Below are 15,760 nucleotides of genomic sequence, written 5' to 3'. Positions count from 1 at the left end.
TTTCTTATAAAAGTTCATTGTATTTAGATAGTTTCTCCACGTACCAGTCTCTAACTCCATCCTGTCTCCCTAGTACCCTGCAGCTTCTGAATCTCTGTTCCGCTCTTTAGCCTCAAAGATGCTTATACCTTTCACGACTTACAAATCAAAATGCATAATAGATCTAAATACAAAATTTGAAAGTATAAAAACTCTAGAAGATGATCCAGGAGAAAATCCAGTTGACATTAGGTTTGGCAATGACTTGTTAGATACAACACCAAAAGCATGATCCATGAAAGAAAAACTTGGTAAGTTGGACTTCATTAAAATTTGAAACTTCTACTCTGTGAAACACACTGTTAAAAAAAAAAAAGAAAAAAAAATCCACAGTCTGTGAGAAAATATTTGCAAAATATTTGCCAAAAAATTTTTTATAAAAGTCTGGTAAGAGACTTTTATTCAAATATACAAAGAAGTCTTAAAGTTGAATAATAAGAAAACAACTCAAATAAAAAATGAGCTAAAATCTGAACAAATACCTCACCAGAGCAGATATACAGATGGCAAATAAGCACAGAAGATTTTCATCATCATATGTCATTAGGGAAATACAAAATTAAAACAACAATAAGATACTACTACATGCTTGTTAGAATTGCTCAAACCCCAAACACTGACAATACCAAATACTGGGGAAGATGAGGAGCAACAGGAACTCTCATTTATTGTTGATGGGAATGTAAATAGCACTATACAAGACCATTTGGCAGTTTTTTACAAAGCTAAACATAGTCTTATAATACAATCTGGGAATTGCGCTCCTAGGTATTTACCCAAATAAATTGAAGGGTTATATTCACACAAAGTCTACATTTGAACCTTTATATCTGCCTTATTTATAATTGCCAAAAACTGGAAACAACCAAGATGCTTTCAAAAGATGAATAAGCTGATGAACAAACCATAGTATATTCATGTAGTAGAATGTTATTCAGCAATAAAAAGAAATGAACTATCAAGCCTGAAAGACCTGGGAGAATTTTAAATGCATGTGAAGGCAATTTGAAGGTGGTTAAGGTCTCCAGTAGAATGCTGAGTGTAGTTGTGGTAAAACAACAGCAACAACAACAAAAAACAAAAAGCCATCCATACCATGTCTTAACTTTGATGCAAATACTTCTGAATTTAATCATTAATATGTTTTTTTGAGGTTTTGCATTGACATCAGTTACAACATTAAGGAGTTACCTCTTATCCTACTTTGTTAAAGAATTATTTTTTTAAATCATGAATAGATTTTGAATATCATCAAACAGTTTCCCTCATTCACTGACTACTTAAATTGTCCTATTTTTAATTTAATTGGTTAATATGGTGAGTTACATTGGTAGAATTTTTAGTTGTTGAACCATTGTTGCATGTCTGATGTAAACTTGGTCTGTATATATTTTATAATATGGTGTTTGATTCAATTTGTTGATATAGTGTGTTTACATCCACGCCCAAAGTGAAATTTGGCTATAACTTTTTTCATTGACTTTGTATGGCCTCATGAATATTGAATAGTTTCCTATTTTTTAATTTTTTATTTATTTATTTTTTATTATTTTTTTATTTTTATTTTTTTTAAGATTTTATTTATTTATTTGAGAGAGAGAGAATGAGAGACAGAGAGCATGAGAGGGAGGAGGGTCAGAGGGAGAAGCAGACGCCCTGCCGAGCAGGGAGCCCGATGCGGGACTCGATCCTGGGACTCCAGGATCATGACCTGAGCCGAAGGCAGTCGCTTAACCAACTGAGCCACCCAGGTGCCCCAGTTTCCTATTTTTTTAAAAGTAATGTTTTCAACAGTTTGTGTAAGATAGTGATTAGTTGTTCCTTGAAAATTTGCTAGAACTACTTTAAACCTACCTAGAAATGTCATCTTTATTGTAGAAAGAAGAAATTTGAATACTGATTATGACTTTTGAATGATTATTTGACCAGATTTTTTAAGTTTGTTTGATTTATATTTTCCCAGAAAATAATATATTTCATGTAGCTTTTACAAATTTCTTGAATATAGCCATTCATTTTACTCTTTTAGGACTTTTAGCTCCATTACAGCTATTTTTTCATTTGATCCTTTATGTTTGCCTCCCCTCTCTTTCTCTACCTTTTTATATTATTTATTTATTATTTTATTTTATTTTTTTTTAAAGATTTTATTTATTTATTTGAGAGAGAGAATGAGAGACAGAGAGCATGAGAGGGAAGAGGGTCAGACGGAGAAGGAGACCCCCTGCTGAGCAGGGAGCCCGATGTGGGACTCGATCCCGGGACTCCAGGATCATGACCTGAGCTGAAGGCAGTCGCTTAACCAACTGAGCCACCCAGGTGCCCTTATTTATTATTTTAAAAAAACCTTCTGGTGGTATTATTTTTTTCTCTTGTTGTTTTGTTTGTTAAATAATTAAATCCCACTTTCATATTTATTATTTTCTTCTATATTCTCTGGGCTTATGCTATATTATTTTTAGCTTTCTGAATTAAGTATTCACTGTATTTATTTTTATATTTCTTGTGTTCTAATATGTGAAGACCATAAATTTCCCTCTAAGCTGCTCTTTAACTAGTTGCATCTCACTATTTATTTATAAGTAGTGATTTCATTACCTTCCATTTCTAAAAATTTCATAATTTCCATTTTGATTTCTTATTTGGACCTTGGGTTATTTAGAAGTGAGGATTTTGTTTTCCAAATTAATTTTTAAACTATCTTTTTGCAGTAATTTCTAATTTCACTTCATGTTGGTCAGAGAACATTGTTTCTATATTATCAGTTTTTAAAGTGTTTGTTGAAGATTCTGTTGTGTCTCAATACATAATTTTGTAAATATTTTGTGCATGCTTGCAAAGAATATATTTTCTTTGTTGGATTCAAAGTATTACATATATTTATTAAAATTTGCATAAAAATATATATCAGCATTTTTATAACCTTTTTTTTCTGGCTGAGCCATCAGTTTCTGAAACAGAGTATGTTAAATCTTTATCCGTGGTTTGAAATTGTCTATTCTTCCCCATAATTACATCAGTTTTTCTACATGTATGCGGAGTTATAAAGCTGGACAAAACAAAGGTCATGATTTTGATGATGGATTATTACCTTTATCATTAAGAAATTATTTTTTTGTTGTTAATAATTTCACATTAAACTCTATTTTGTCTGATATTATCTTTTCCTAGACTAGGTCTCTGGTATATTTATTACTATTTCTTCACATTCAACCTTTCATTATGGTATTTTTTTCAGCTGTCTCTTATAAACAGAATAAAACTGATTTAAAAAAATTAAATCTGCATCTTTTCCCTTAATAACTATCCTTAATTATCAAACACTTTATTAAGCTTATTCCTCTTTCTATCATGTCTAGAGTTCATCAACATTTATTTCATTCCCCAAAATGACAAAAAAAATATCATGTTTTACTTCCCTCGTATCCTTTCCTATATATAGTACCTACCACACTGATATCTGTTTCAGTTGCTACGATTGTGAAAAACTTACCCCAGAACATAATGTTATAAAACAACCAATTTTTATGTTTATGAATTTTGTGGTTCAGAAATTCAGAAAGGACACAGAGGGAATGGCTTGCCTCTGCTCTATAATGTCTCATGTCTCAGTTGGAAGACTCAAAGGCTGGGCACTAGAATCATCTGATGGTGACTTTACTCAGAAGTCTGGTGGTGGATGCTGGCCGGGAGGTGCATTGCCTTTCCACATTGGCTTCTCTGTACAACCTCTTTGTAAACTAATTTGGGCTTCCTCGCTGCACGGTGGCTGGTTTTGCCAAAGCAAACTTCCCAAAAAGAGAGAGCTAGGGTAAAGCTCTATGCTTATGACCTACTCTCAGAAGTCACATAGCATTACTTCTGTGCACTCTATTGGTCAGAGCAGTCACAAGCCTGCCCACCTTCAAAGGGAGGGAAAATAAATTACACCTCTTGATGAAGAGTGACAAGTTTCTGGAAAAGGATGTGGAACTGAAAGCATTCCTATGTCCATTTTTGGAAAATAGAATCTGACATCAATATCATTTAGAGTATACATGCCAGAGTGCTACTGAGAAGCATTTTACAAATAATATTTACTTAACAATAAATTTTACCAATGATATGTACACCTTTTTTTCCTTGCATTTCACTGCCTTTCCTTTGTAGAAGTGCTCCTTTGTCAGTTTGCTCAGAGGGGATCAATTTTTGAGGCGTTGAGATGTCTTAAAATATTCTTTTTTTCACCACTGAATTTGGATGATACTTTGGGTAACTATAGAATTCTGGGTTCAAAATTCTTTTTCTTAACATTTTGAAGATACTCATTTTTTTTTCTTGATTTCAGTATTGCTGATGAAAATCTGACTTCAATGATTCTCATTCCTTTTGTAGGTTATATCTGATAACTTTTTGGACTGCCTCTTCTTTTCCAAGCTTTGAGGTATAATTGACAAATCAAATTGTATATAGTGTACAACATGAAGTTTTGATATATGTATACATTGTGAATTGTTTACTACAAAGAAGCTGATTAATAACTCTACACCCCAAATAATAGTTACTTTTTGTTTTTCTGCAAGCACACAATTACGATCTACTCTCTCAGAATTGTTTTTCATTCTGGAGTCTCTAAAATTTCACTATAAATTGTTCAAACATCACCATACTATGTTCGATGTCTCCCATTTATTCTACTAGGAAGGATGCTTTCAATTTAAGGATCTGTATCTTTTATCTGTTATTTCTTCCCCTCTATTCCCTGTATTCTCTCCTCCTGGAATTCATGGATGTTAATGCTTTTGGATTGATCCTTTACATGTCTCAATATTTCTTTTAAACATTCCATCATCCCAGTATAGCCTAGTGTTTAAAAGACTCTGGAACAGCCACTGGGTTCAAAGCCTGGTCCTCCTAATTACTAGATGTGTGACCTTGGGTGAGTTATAATCCTTTCTGTGCCATATGCTTCTCATCAGTACCATGGGACTAATCCTAGTGCGTTCCTGACAGGGTTGTTATGAGAATTATATGAGTTTTAGATCTGTAAATAGCTTGGAACAATGTTCTGAAGACAGTAAGCCCTATATATAGTAAGCTACTCTTCTTATTATCATTCCCTCCTGCTGCCCAGTGGACTAATGCTCTACACCAATCTTCAGCTATATCTACTCTGCTGTTCAGCCCATGTACTGAGCCTTTATTCTCAGCAATTATATTTTTCATTTCTAAAATCTTTGTTTTTTTTTTTTGAAAAGTCATTTGTTCTTGCTTTATGTATCAAATACCCTCCTATCTGAGAATATTACTTTTACATATTAGTTATTAGTTGTTTCACTGAGTGTGAGTTTTCCTATTTGGTTTTTCTTTCAGAGTTTACAGTCCTTAAGTAGCTAGTGATAATTTACTATGAACTCATCCTTGCGGTTATGATTTCCTGCTAGTTCTCAGTGCAGCCTTCTTGGTAGGAGAGGTGAAAGCAAGTTGCTCAGGGCTATTGTCTGTGTTATACAAAGGGCCGTGAGGTGAAGATGGACTGCCTGCCAGTTTTGGTATCTGAGTTCCCTATGTCTGGTTGCTCCTCACTCTTACCCAGTTACATCAGACATTTCCTTCATCTCAAGACCTGCTCCTGGAGAATAAACACTTGTACTGTAGCAACTGGTTTTTGTTGTATTTTATTACTCTATATTATTGTATCTGTTCCCAATTCTGGAACCAGGGCCAAACACAGTAAATGGCCCATAGTAAATGCTCAGTTAGTGTTTATTAAATGCATAAAAAAAGGAAAAACAGAAAGTTAATTAAATTTTAAAACCTGCCATGGCTTGTTTTGAGACTTTAAAGCAAGTTACTTTAACACACATTTATTACATGCCTCTGCCAAATATTTTATATACATTACCTAGTTTAATAATATTCACCACAATTCAGTGAAGAGAACTGTATTCATTAGGATTTAAGTTCAGCTCCTGTTATAGAGACCCAGGATACAGCAGCCTATACTTGATAGGAATTTATTTCTCCCTTATGTAACAACCTAGATTTAAGCAATCTAGGATTGTTATGGTGACTTACAGTGTCAGGGAACTAAACTCCTTCTGTCTCATTGCTCAGTCATTTTGAGTTTGCTACCCTTGGTTTATGGCCTAACATGACTCATCACTGTATCTTGATTCTAATCAGTAAGGATGGGAGAAGGAGAAGGAAAGGGCACAACTTTTCCTTTTAAAAGCATGACTTGAGAGTGCACACATCTCTTATGCTCATGTGTCATTGGCTAGAACTAAGTCACATGATCTAACCGCAAAGGAGCCTGAATCTTTATTTTTGGCAGTCCGGTGCCCTACTACATTTGAGAGTTCTGTTACTATAGAAGATGGTAGGAATGAAGATTTGAGACCATTACTGCTTATATTTTAAATGAATCTAAGAATACAAAAAACCACTTCCAATTAAATTGTGACTATACTTTCTTATCACTTAGAATTATTGTGTATTTATTGAAACATAACTTCTTGTTTAATTTAGACATTAGCTGAATTATATATCACTTCTGTCCATACATAAAAAGGGATATGTAATGGGCCCCTGCTTGACTCTTGGTTAAGCGACTGCCTATGGCTCAGGTCATGATCTTGGAGTCCTGGGATCAAGTCCTGCATCAGGCTCCCTGCTCATCAGGGAGTCTGCTTCTCCCTCTGACCCTCCCCCCTCTCGTGCTCTCTCACTCTCTCTCTCTTTCTAAAATAAATAAAATCTTTATAAAAAAAGGGATATGTAAGCAAAAAATAAATCATTTAAGATACTTAAAATTTTTCTTCACATTCAGAGTCTGACTATTCTCAATCCCCAGAAGCATAAATATCTGAATTTTTCTACACAGTGTTACCCTCTGTACCATAAAGAATGCTTGTGACATAACATTTCTTTAAAAAGTGCCTCACTATTTGGGGTGCCTGGGTGGCTCAGTCGGTTAAGTGTCTGACTCTTGATTTCCGATCAGGTCTCCATCTCAAAAGTCATGAGTTCAAGCCCTGCATTGGGCTCCGTGCTGGGTGTGGAGCCTACTAAAAAAAAAAAAAAAGTGCCTCACTATTATCTCTAGTATTGTCTTAAAAACAGGCAACACCCATTCTGCAGAGTTTGATGCTGACTATGACTAAGAGAAGCTAGTAGCTTGGTACTGATTCTGGACAGCCACGGATCTAACTAAAAATTGGGGTCTTATGAATATAGAAGGGGATAATGGGATATTAGGGGACAACTAGCAGTGATAACATGGTTATCACTTCCATCCCATATATACAAGGTAAATGAAACCCAGGGAATGGACTAATTTGCCCAATGATACACAATTATTAAGTCATGGAGCCAGACTCAAGCCCAGGTGTATCCAGATTTACAAAACTACTCTAAAACACAAATACGGAATTGACAAGGCTTTGAGGACATTGGCCTACCCATCTACTGTGTTGTGGGAGTGTAAATCACTACCACATTTTAGGGAATGTGATTTAGTAAAAAAAAAATAGATGTGCTTCTGTTTAAACCCAACACTTCCAGGAGTTTAGTTATAGAAATATTAGTACAAATGTGCAAAGATACACATATAAGGTCTACATTAGTGGGTCACTTCTACAGGCTTTAAATTAGACACTGGTACTACAAATAAGGATAGGGGATGGTGGCAGGTAGGTTTAAATTTCAGAGCCAGCGGTGATTAATATTGTAGTTGGTGCAAGCCAAATGTCAACAACCAGCAGCTGCAGCAGCAAAGACCCCACTAGACCAGATCTATGGTGGGATTTGGGGAGTTCATCTTACCAGATAGTCTCCAAGATAGCTTCTCTGGCCATCCCAGAGATTCTGTGAGTTGCCCTGTATTTTTCAGTGAATTCCTTTTCTCCTTAAACGGTTACACTTGTTTCTACTGAGTGTAACTAAGAACTGTAACTGATACACTGGCCTCATTTCTTTTCCTGCAAATTGCCAAGTTGTTATTGCCTTAGGACCTTTGCTCCTGTGTTCCCTCTGCCCTGATCTCACGGGGCTGGTTCCTTTGTATCCCTCAGGATTTAGGCAAATGTCACCTTGTAGAAACAGCTGAGATCCCCCATCTAAAGAAGTTCTACACCCACACTTTTCATTCTTTATCAAATATCTATGTTTTATTTTATTCACAGAACTTACTACTAGGTGAAATTATTTAGTTCACATATATTTGTTTTCTTGTTTATCTCTTCTCCTCCCCAAAAAAGAAACTGCAGAAATTATCTCACCTGGAAAAGTGCCTGACACACACAGTGTGGGCACAATAATATTTGCAAAATGAATGAACGAATTTTATATCTTTGTCTTGTAATACTTATGAAATTGGGAACTCCTTTGAATATTCATCAATAGGAAATTAGTTAAATAACTGGGGCATGCGATGCAATAGAATATTATGTACCTATTAAAAAGGTTTTTTCTATTTCTATATCTTAACATGGAAAGAATTCTATAACACTGCTAAGTAAAACAGTTAAATGTAAATGAAAGTAAATATAAGGTGATATTTCATATGTGTAAAATGCCTAGAAATAATATGGGAAGATACTAAACAAACTGTTAAGAATAGTTAACTCAGTAAAATGGGAATTCTAAGGTAGAAAAAGAAACCCACCACTTCTTGCTTAATTAATTATTGCAACAATCATGCATGCATTGAGTCTTTCTTTTGGTTTTAAACAAACTGTCTGCAAAAATAGATTTATTAGAAAAATATTAAGCTTTGATATCCTTTGTAATAAAAGGAAAAGTTGAACACACAACTACTGAAAGGGCAGAAATGATACTGGGCCTCAGAAACTCCCAGAAACAGAGACGTAAAAATTTTCAGATCTTTCCACCAGTCTCCTACCTCAGCTTCTCTATGCATCTCAGCTTCACTCTCTCTTACTGCTATACTTCTGCTACCCGAGTCTCAAGCTGGGGATGGTGGTTAAACACTAGAGAAAGCTGCCCTCTTCAGCTTTATTGAAGATTTCTTAGAACCATCATAGAGCCTATGTACTTACCTGCAAGTTTGTCCTAGGTGAAAGAGGAAGTAGTAAGGGAGATGGTTTGTAAAAAAAACCCACCAATCTGACATTGAAACTGGTACTCTGAACTGTCTTGCCTCCACAGAATACATTTAGAATAATGTAAATGATGCAAGTTTCCAGTGTTGGACATACATGTTGAGAACGTTTACCTTGTCATTAGGATAATTGAGTCTGTCTTCTAGATCACCAATGCCTTTATTTTCACATAATCTGTAGGCAACAGCTCATCTTTAAGCATTGTTGAGAAGCCTTCCACAAACAATTTGGGAGCCATATGTAACTCGGATAGGGACTGTCAATAGTTGCAGTACTAAATCAGTTCTTATAAACCTTGGTTAAATCTTAATCACATTTATTTAGATTGTTGATATTTTTACAAAATATTTTTGCCCAAATCAGTCAGTCCCATCAAAATACACAAGGTAAAGTTTTAAAACTGCCGATGTATTAGAACAGACTACCTGCTGGTTTGTTTTATTTCAGTGTCTTAAAAGAATAAAGGATTATTGCTTTCTCAAAGCAAATCAAATGTCAATCAACTGATGAATGGATAAACAATATGGGCACATCCATACAATGGAATATTATTTGGCCATAAAAAGGAACGGAGTACTAATACATGCTACCTTAAAAACATTATGTGAAGTGAAAGAAGCCAGGCACAAAGGACCACATATTGTATGATTCCATTGATATGAAAAGTCTAGAAGAGGTAAATCTATATAAACAGAAAGTAATTACTAGTTGCCTAGGTCCTGGGTGGGGAGCAGAAATGGGGAATTCAAGGACAACAGCTAAGTGGTGTGGGTTTCTTTTCATGGCAATGAAAATGGTCTAAATTGATTTGGGTGCTAGATGCATGATTCTGTGAAGATACTGAAAGCCAGTGAATTGTATACTTTGAATGACTGAATTTTATAACATGTGAATTATATATCAATAAAACTGTTTAAAAAATGTATCCATACAAAATATAGAAAGAACTTACAAAACTCAACAGCCAAAAAACAAATAATCCAACTAAAGAATGGGCAGAGGACATGAACAGACATTTCTCCAAAGAAAACACACAGATGGCCAACAGACACATGAAAAGATGCTCAACATCACTCATCATCAGGGAAATGCAAATCAAAACTACAATGAGATATCACCTCACACCTTTCAGAAGGGCTAAAATCAACAACACAAGAAACAAGGTGTTGGCAAGGGTATGGAGAAAAAGGAACCCTCATGCACTGTTGGTGGACATGCAAACTGGTGCAGCCACTGTGGAAAACAGTACGGAGGTCCCTCAAAAAGTTAAAAATAGAACTACCCTATGATCCAACAATTTCACTACTGGGTATTTACCCAAAGAATACAAGAACACTAATTCAAAAGGATACATGCACCCCTATTTTTATAGCAGCATTATTTACAATAGCCAAGATATGGAAGCAGTCCAAGTGTCCATCAATTAATGAATGGATAAAGAAGATGTGGTATATATAGGCAATGCAATATTATTCAGCCATAAAAAAGAATGAAATCTTGTCATTTGCAGTGACATGGATGAAGCTAGAGAGTATAATGCTAAGTGAAATAAGTCAGTCAGAGAAAGACAAATACCATATGATTTCACTTATATGTGGAATTTAAGAAATAAAAAAAGATCATGGGGGAAAAAGAAAGGGGCAAACCAAGGAACAGATGCTTAACTATGGAGAACTGATGGTTACCAGAAGGGAGGTTGGTGGGGGGATGGGTAAAAGGTGAAATGGACTAAGAGTACATTTATTTTGATGAGCACTGAGTAATATACTGGATTTTTGAATCACTATATTGTAAACCTGAAACTAAAATAACCCTGTATGTTAACTACCCTGGAATTAAAATAAAAAATATAGAGGGTTTTTGTTAAAACAAAACGAAACAAAACAAAACATGTATCCATAGACAATAGGTAAAATTGGCAGTGCTGTATTTCAATAAATTTTATTTATAAAAATAGGTGGCTGGTCCGTGGGCCATAGTTTGCTGATCTCTGTTCTAGGGTAGTAAAATCTCATAACTTTTAGCTGGGTACTGACTTATGAGGAAAAAAAGTATTGCCTTTCCCAGCCTCTCTTGTAGAAGTTTGTGTACAACTTCCGAGAATTGTCTTTAAATGGAACAAGTGTGCTACTCTTTACATATCTCCATCCTCTGTTCACTAGAAGACTAGAACTCTAGCAGCCATCTTGGACCAGGAAATGACTTTGGAAAATGGTAATCACACACAGTGGGGCAACAAACTAGCAGGAGCCTGGAATCCTCACCCACGAATGACCATTCTAACCCCAAGCTAATTTCACCAGATTTCTTCAAAGAAAAAAATAAGTTTATATCATATAAAAAGCATAATAAATAACTTTTATTTTGGTGCTTTTTGTTACTCTGTGCTCACAGCTAAACTTAGTTCCTACTGGGGCGCCTGGATGGCTCAGTCGGTTAAGCATCTGCCTTCGGATCAGGTTATGATCCCAGTGTCCTGGGATCGAGTTCCACATAGGGCTCCTTGCTCGTCAGGTAGTCTGCCTCTCCCCTTCCCCACTACCCCCAACTCGTGCTCTCTCTCTCGCTCTCTCTCTCTCTCATTTATTTGAGAGAGAGAGAGAATGAGAGAGAGAGAGAGATACCATGAAAGAGGGAAGGGTCAGAAGGAGGAGACTCCCCACTGAGCAGGGAGTCCGATGTGGGATTCAATGCACGGACTCCAGGATCATGACCTGAGCCGAAGGCAGTCACTTAACAACTGAGCCACCCAGGCGCCAATATGAATTTAGTTCCTATAACTAAACCCTCAAGGAATTAAAAACCAACTCTGCTTCCTAAAGGGATTCAAGTAGATACTAGGGACATCCGATACCCAATTCTATTGACATTATCATCCAATTCTATGTGTGTGTGTTTTTTAACAGCATTTCATTCTTACATTTGCTCTTAGCCTAAACGCCAAGAATGGATTATAGCACTTCATTCTGATTTTACTGGCCTTTTGATCCAGTGTCTTGCAACTACTTGGGTTCATACCTGTAAGGAAGATACAGGAGAATACATTCTCTGATTATCCAATCTTTTGTAACTTTTTAAAAAATGTCATAAATACAGGCAACACCATATAGAATGGTTCCACTGTTTATTAAATCCCTCTTCTGTCCAAGTCCCGATCACCATGTGCACAGCTATTGTGGGTTTCTCTATAAGTCCAGTAATGTGAACATGAGCTTGTCACCTCCTCTGCTCTACAGGACAGAAAAACAAAACAAAACAAAAAAACAACCCAAACAAAACAAACAAACAAAAAAACACCAGCACAGGCCTCTGGTGGGGTTCAACTTTACCTCGACATGATTAAGATAATGTACGAAGAGCCCTAAAAGTGCCACAAATGATCTCTAAATACAATATAATGTTTACTTCTGTTCATAAAAAGATATAGGGCTTCAGAGTCAGGATAGTGTATCTTCTCCATAAGGGTGTGAGGCATGAAACAGATATCTTCATGATCCCCTCCCCAGTAAAGTATCTCTGTGTTCCAGAGTTACCCTGGTAGGTATTGAATGTTTGTATCCCCTTAAAATTCATATGTTGAAGCCCTAACCCCCAAATGTTGCTATATTTGGAGATGAGGCCTTTGGAGATTTAAGGTTAAATAAGGTCATAAGGGTGGGGCCCTGATCCTATAAAATTAGTGTCTTTATAAGAAAAAACATCAGCAATACCTCTGACCCCCTCCTCTCTCCTCACACAGGCACTGAGGAAAGGTCATGTGAGGATATAGCAAGAAGATGGCCATCTGCAAGCTAGGAAGAGAGTTCTCACCAGAAACTGAATTGGCCAGACCCTTGATCTTGGACTTGTGAGAAAATAAAGTTTTGTAATTTAAGCATCCCATCTGTGATATTTTGTTATGGCAGCCTGAACACACTATACCCACTCTGTAAGGATGGTGTGGAAAAGAAGGTCCTGCTGCAGCATCATTTTCCAATTACCCCCTTGATAAAATCCACTATAATACTGATATAGTCATGAGCTGGCTTCACATATTCTGAACCTGCTTGATATTTCAACTTGACTCTTATTCTCATGGGTGACTTGGTGGATTTTGGAGGTTCCCTGCTGGAGTGCCTTCTGACTGCAACTCCTGTGACAGGCCCAATGACCAACCACCCTGAGTTGCCTGGGACTGAGGGATTCCTGAGACTCAGGACTTTTGGTACTAAAACAGGGAGAGTTCCAGGCAAACGTGAGCAAGTTTGTCGTCCTAGATGGGCAACACATTCTCTTTCCCCAGTTACTGCTCCTTCTACAGGTCAGATTTTCTGATAATCCACACAACACAGACTTTTTCGGTTGGAGTCCCATTTCCCTTCCGGGAACTCCTCTTGGCCCAGAGTCAAAAGAGCTCCAGGCCAGCTTTTCTCGCATATGGTACAAATTTGGTGCACAAGAAACACTCAAACATGACTTGCCCTGACAAACTATGGGAATCACAGCTGATCCTAATATAGCAACACTCCTTTACTCCTCTGCCCAAACTTCTCACTGGCCCATTTCCCCTACCCTGGGATTTCTCAGATGTGAGTCAGACACTATTGTACTTCTCAAAACCCATGGGACACATATCAATCTCCCAAAGCAGTGCCACTGAAGTCCCATTCAGTAGACTTGAAGGGGCGTGAGGAAGCATAACGGCTCTCTCCAAAGATCCTCCTCATGAAATCACCTCTTTTAATCTTCTTCTAAGCCTTGAAACTGGCAAAAAGTTCCAGTAATTGAAAAGCCAGTTTTTGGACTGTGGTAACCAAATATAGGGAGCAAAATTGCCTAAGGGCCCCAGATGCTGCGGCACTCTGAAATCTTCTGCCACATTTGCACCAAGAACCAAGATTTCCATGGGCTGCTCCAGCCAGTGACTGAGTGCAACACAGATCATAAGGCAAGCTTCTTCCTAGGAGGACCCTCTGATGGCAATTTTGGCTTGAGCAGTCCCAGCAGCCTTTGCCAAATCTTCCTTAGACTGTACCGCAGTCTAGGACACTTCCACCAACCTCCCCCCACCCCCTTCACTGCATTTGACTTCCATCAGTCTGATGGTTCTCCCAGCCTTCCCTGGCTCCCTCCCCATTCCCTCTCACAAGTGTTTCCTCTAATAAAATTCTTGAATGTTTAATGTCATCTTAACGACTGCTTTGTAGAGGGCCCAGACTAACATGAAGATACTTCCTTTGAAAACATGCATCTTGTCAGGACCTCACTTGGTGTTTCATAGTTGTTGTATCATAATGCAGCAGGCAACACTTCCAGTTCGATATCCACTTATGCTACTAATCACAGGATGAATGAATGATATGGTAAGAGGGAACACCAGGAAAACTATGGGATTTTACTTTACAGTTCTTGTTCAATCCACTCTAGGTTTTGTTAAAATATAGGTCTAATTTGTATGAGTATAAAGCTGAAATTTTGGTAAGAATTATCATAGTGGGTGCTCAATGTGTGAGTGAGAACACTGTATATGTAAATCTGAGTGGGCAACTGGTCTTGGGCCAGGACTTGGATGAAAGGGTTGTTACATGCTACCTTGGAATTTCAAAGCAACCTCAACCCCAGTATCAGCATTTTCCTTTATTCCTTTACATTTTATTCCTCCCCAATCCCTTCTCATTTTTCTCTTCTATCTTTCCACTGTATTTCTTGTAGTGCCACTGCTTGAGATGTTGCTAAAAAGCAATAGTGGAAGTAGAATACAGAAATAGAATAGAGAAGCCTTTATTTTGCTTTTATCTGAACCTGGGAAGTTGTTTAAAAGTGTACCCCAAAGAAGGCAGAATAAAAGTAGCTTTTTATACTTGTTCTCCAGAATTTCAAGTGTCCCAAATCCTCCACTCCTCTTTTTTTTTTAGAAGAAAAACTTCTGACTGTAGTATATTTTTATACAAAGGTGTGTGGAAAACATCAATACCAAAACTATACTTTGATAATATCCTGACAAAAACCCAATGCTTTTCCAAGCAAAAGAATTCCTCTCTGTAATTTGTATCAAGGACTGTCAATTGTCAAAATATGACAACATGCCTTTGTCATCATTATTAGTATCAGGGAATTAAGAAAGGTTTACTGTGGTCAATTTATTTCCCCATATTAAAAAGAACTGTAGCAGATGTGGAAAATAAAGACAGAAGAAAATAAATGGCCACCCTTCAAATACTATCATTCTTAATTTGTTTTTTACTATGCATAATTTGTTTTTACAAAAATATTACTTCACCCCCATGATGTCTAGCACTGGGCTCTGACCTCCCCTGAGGATGTGGTGCCCCTGGGACCTCTGACACCCAGGGGTCTGAGAGGTCCTATTCTGGGGAAGTGCTGGGGTGTGTGGCTATTTCCCCACCTGATAGCCTCTGTGGAAAAACAAAAAAAACCAAACAAACAAAAAAAAAAACCGAAGAAAAAAATGACTGAGTGGCTATTCACACTTTATCATTTGAGGGCTGGTTATAGTTAACGCTGACATAAGAGCGAAGTATTGGTTCTCACTTACACTCTAAGGGAATGGAAACCAGGACAAACAACTGATTTGGTGGAAAGTCCAAGATAAAGTAGTCAGGCCTTTATTATGGCCA

The 15,760-nt window shown here is 36.9% G+C and overlaps 1 non-coding gene across 1 annotated transcript; it reads left to right on the top strand.

Moving 5' to 3' along the window:
* Window positions 1-15,398: 15,398 nt before the first annotated feature.
* LOC123847279 (small nucleolar RNA SNORD88) lies at window positions 15,399-15,488 on the top strand. The gene has a single exon (XR_006791517.1). It is a non-coding gene; the product is annotated as a small nucleolar RNA SNORD88 (small nucleolar RNA).
* The last annotated feature ends 272 nt before the right edge of the window (window positions 15,489-15,760 follow it).

Source organism: Mirounga angustirostris, unplaced genomic scaffold (assembly GCF_029215605.1).
Source record: "Mirounga angustirostris isolate CCGP_5_RB_7025 unplaced genomic scaffold, mMirAng1.0.hap1 SCAF_6, whole genome shotgun sequence".
In the NCBI taxonomy this organism is placed as follows: Eukaryota; Metazoa; Chordata; class Mammalia; order Carnivora; family Phocidae; genus Mirounga; species Mirounga angustirostris.
The sequence above is the reverse complement of the archived record's forward strand: the minus strand, read 5'-3'. Positions and strand labels throughout refer to the sequence as shown.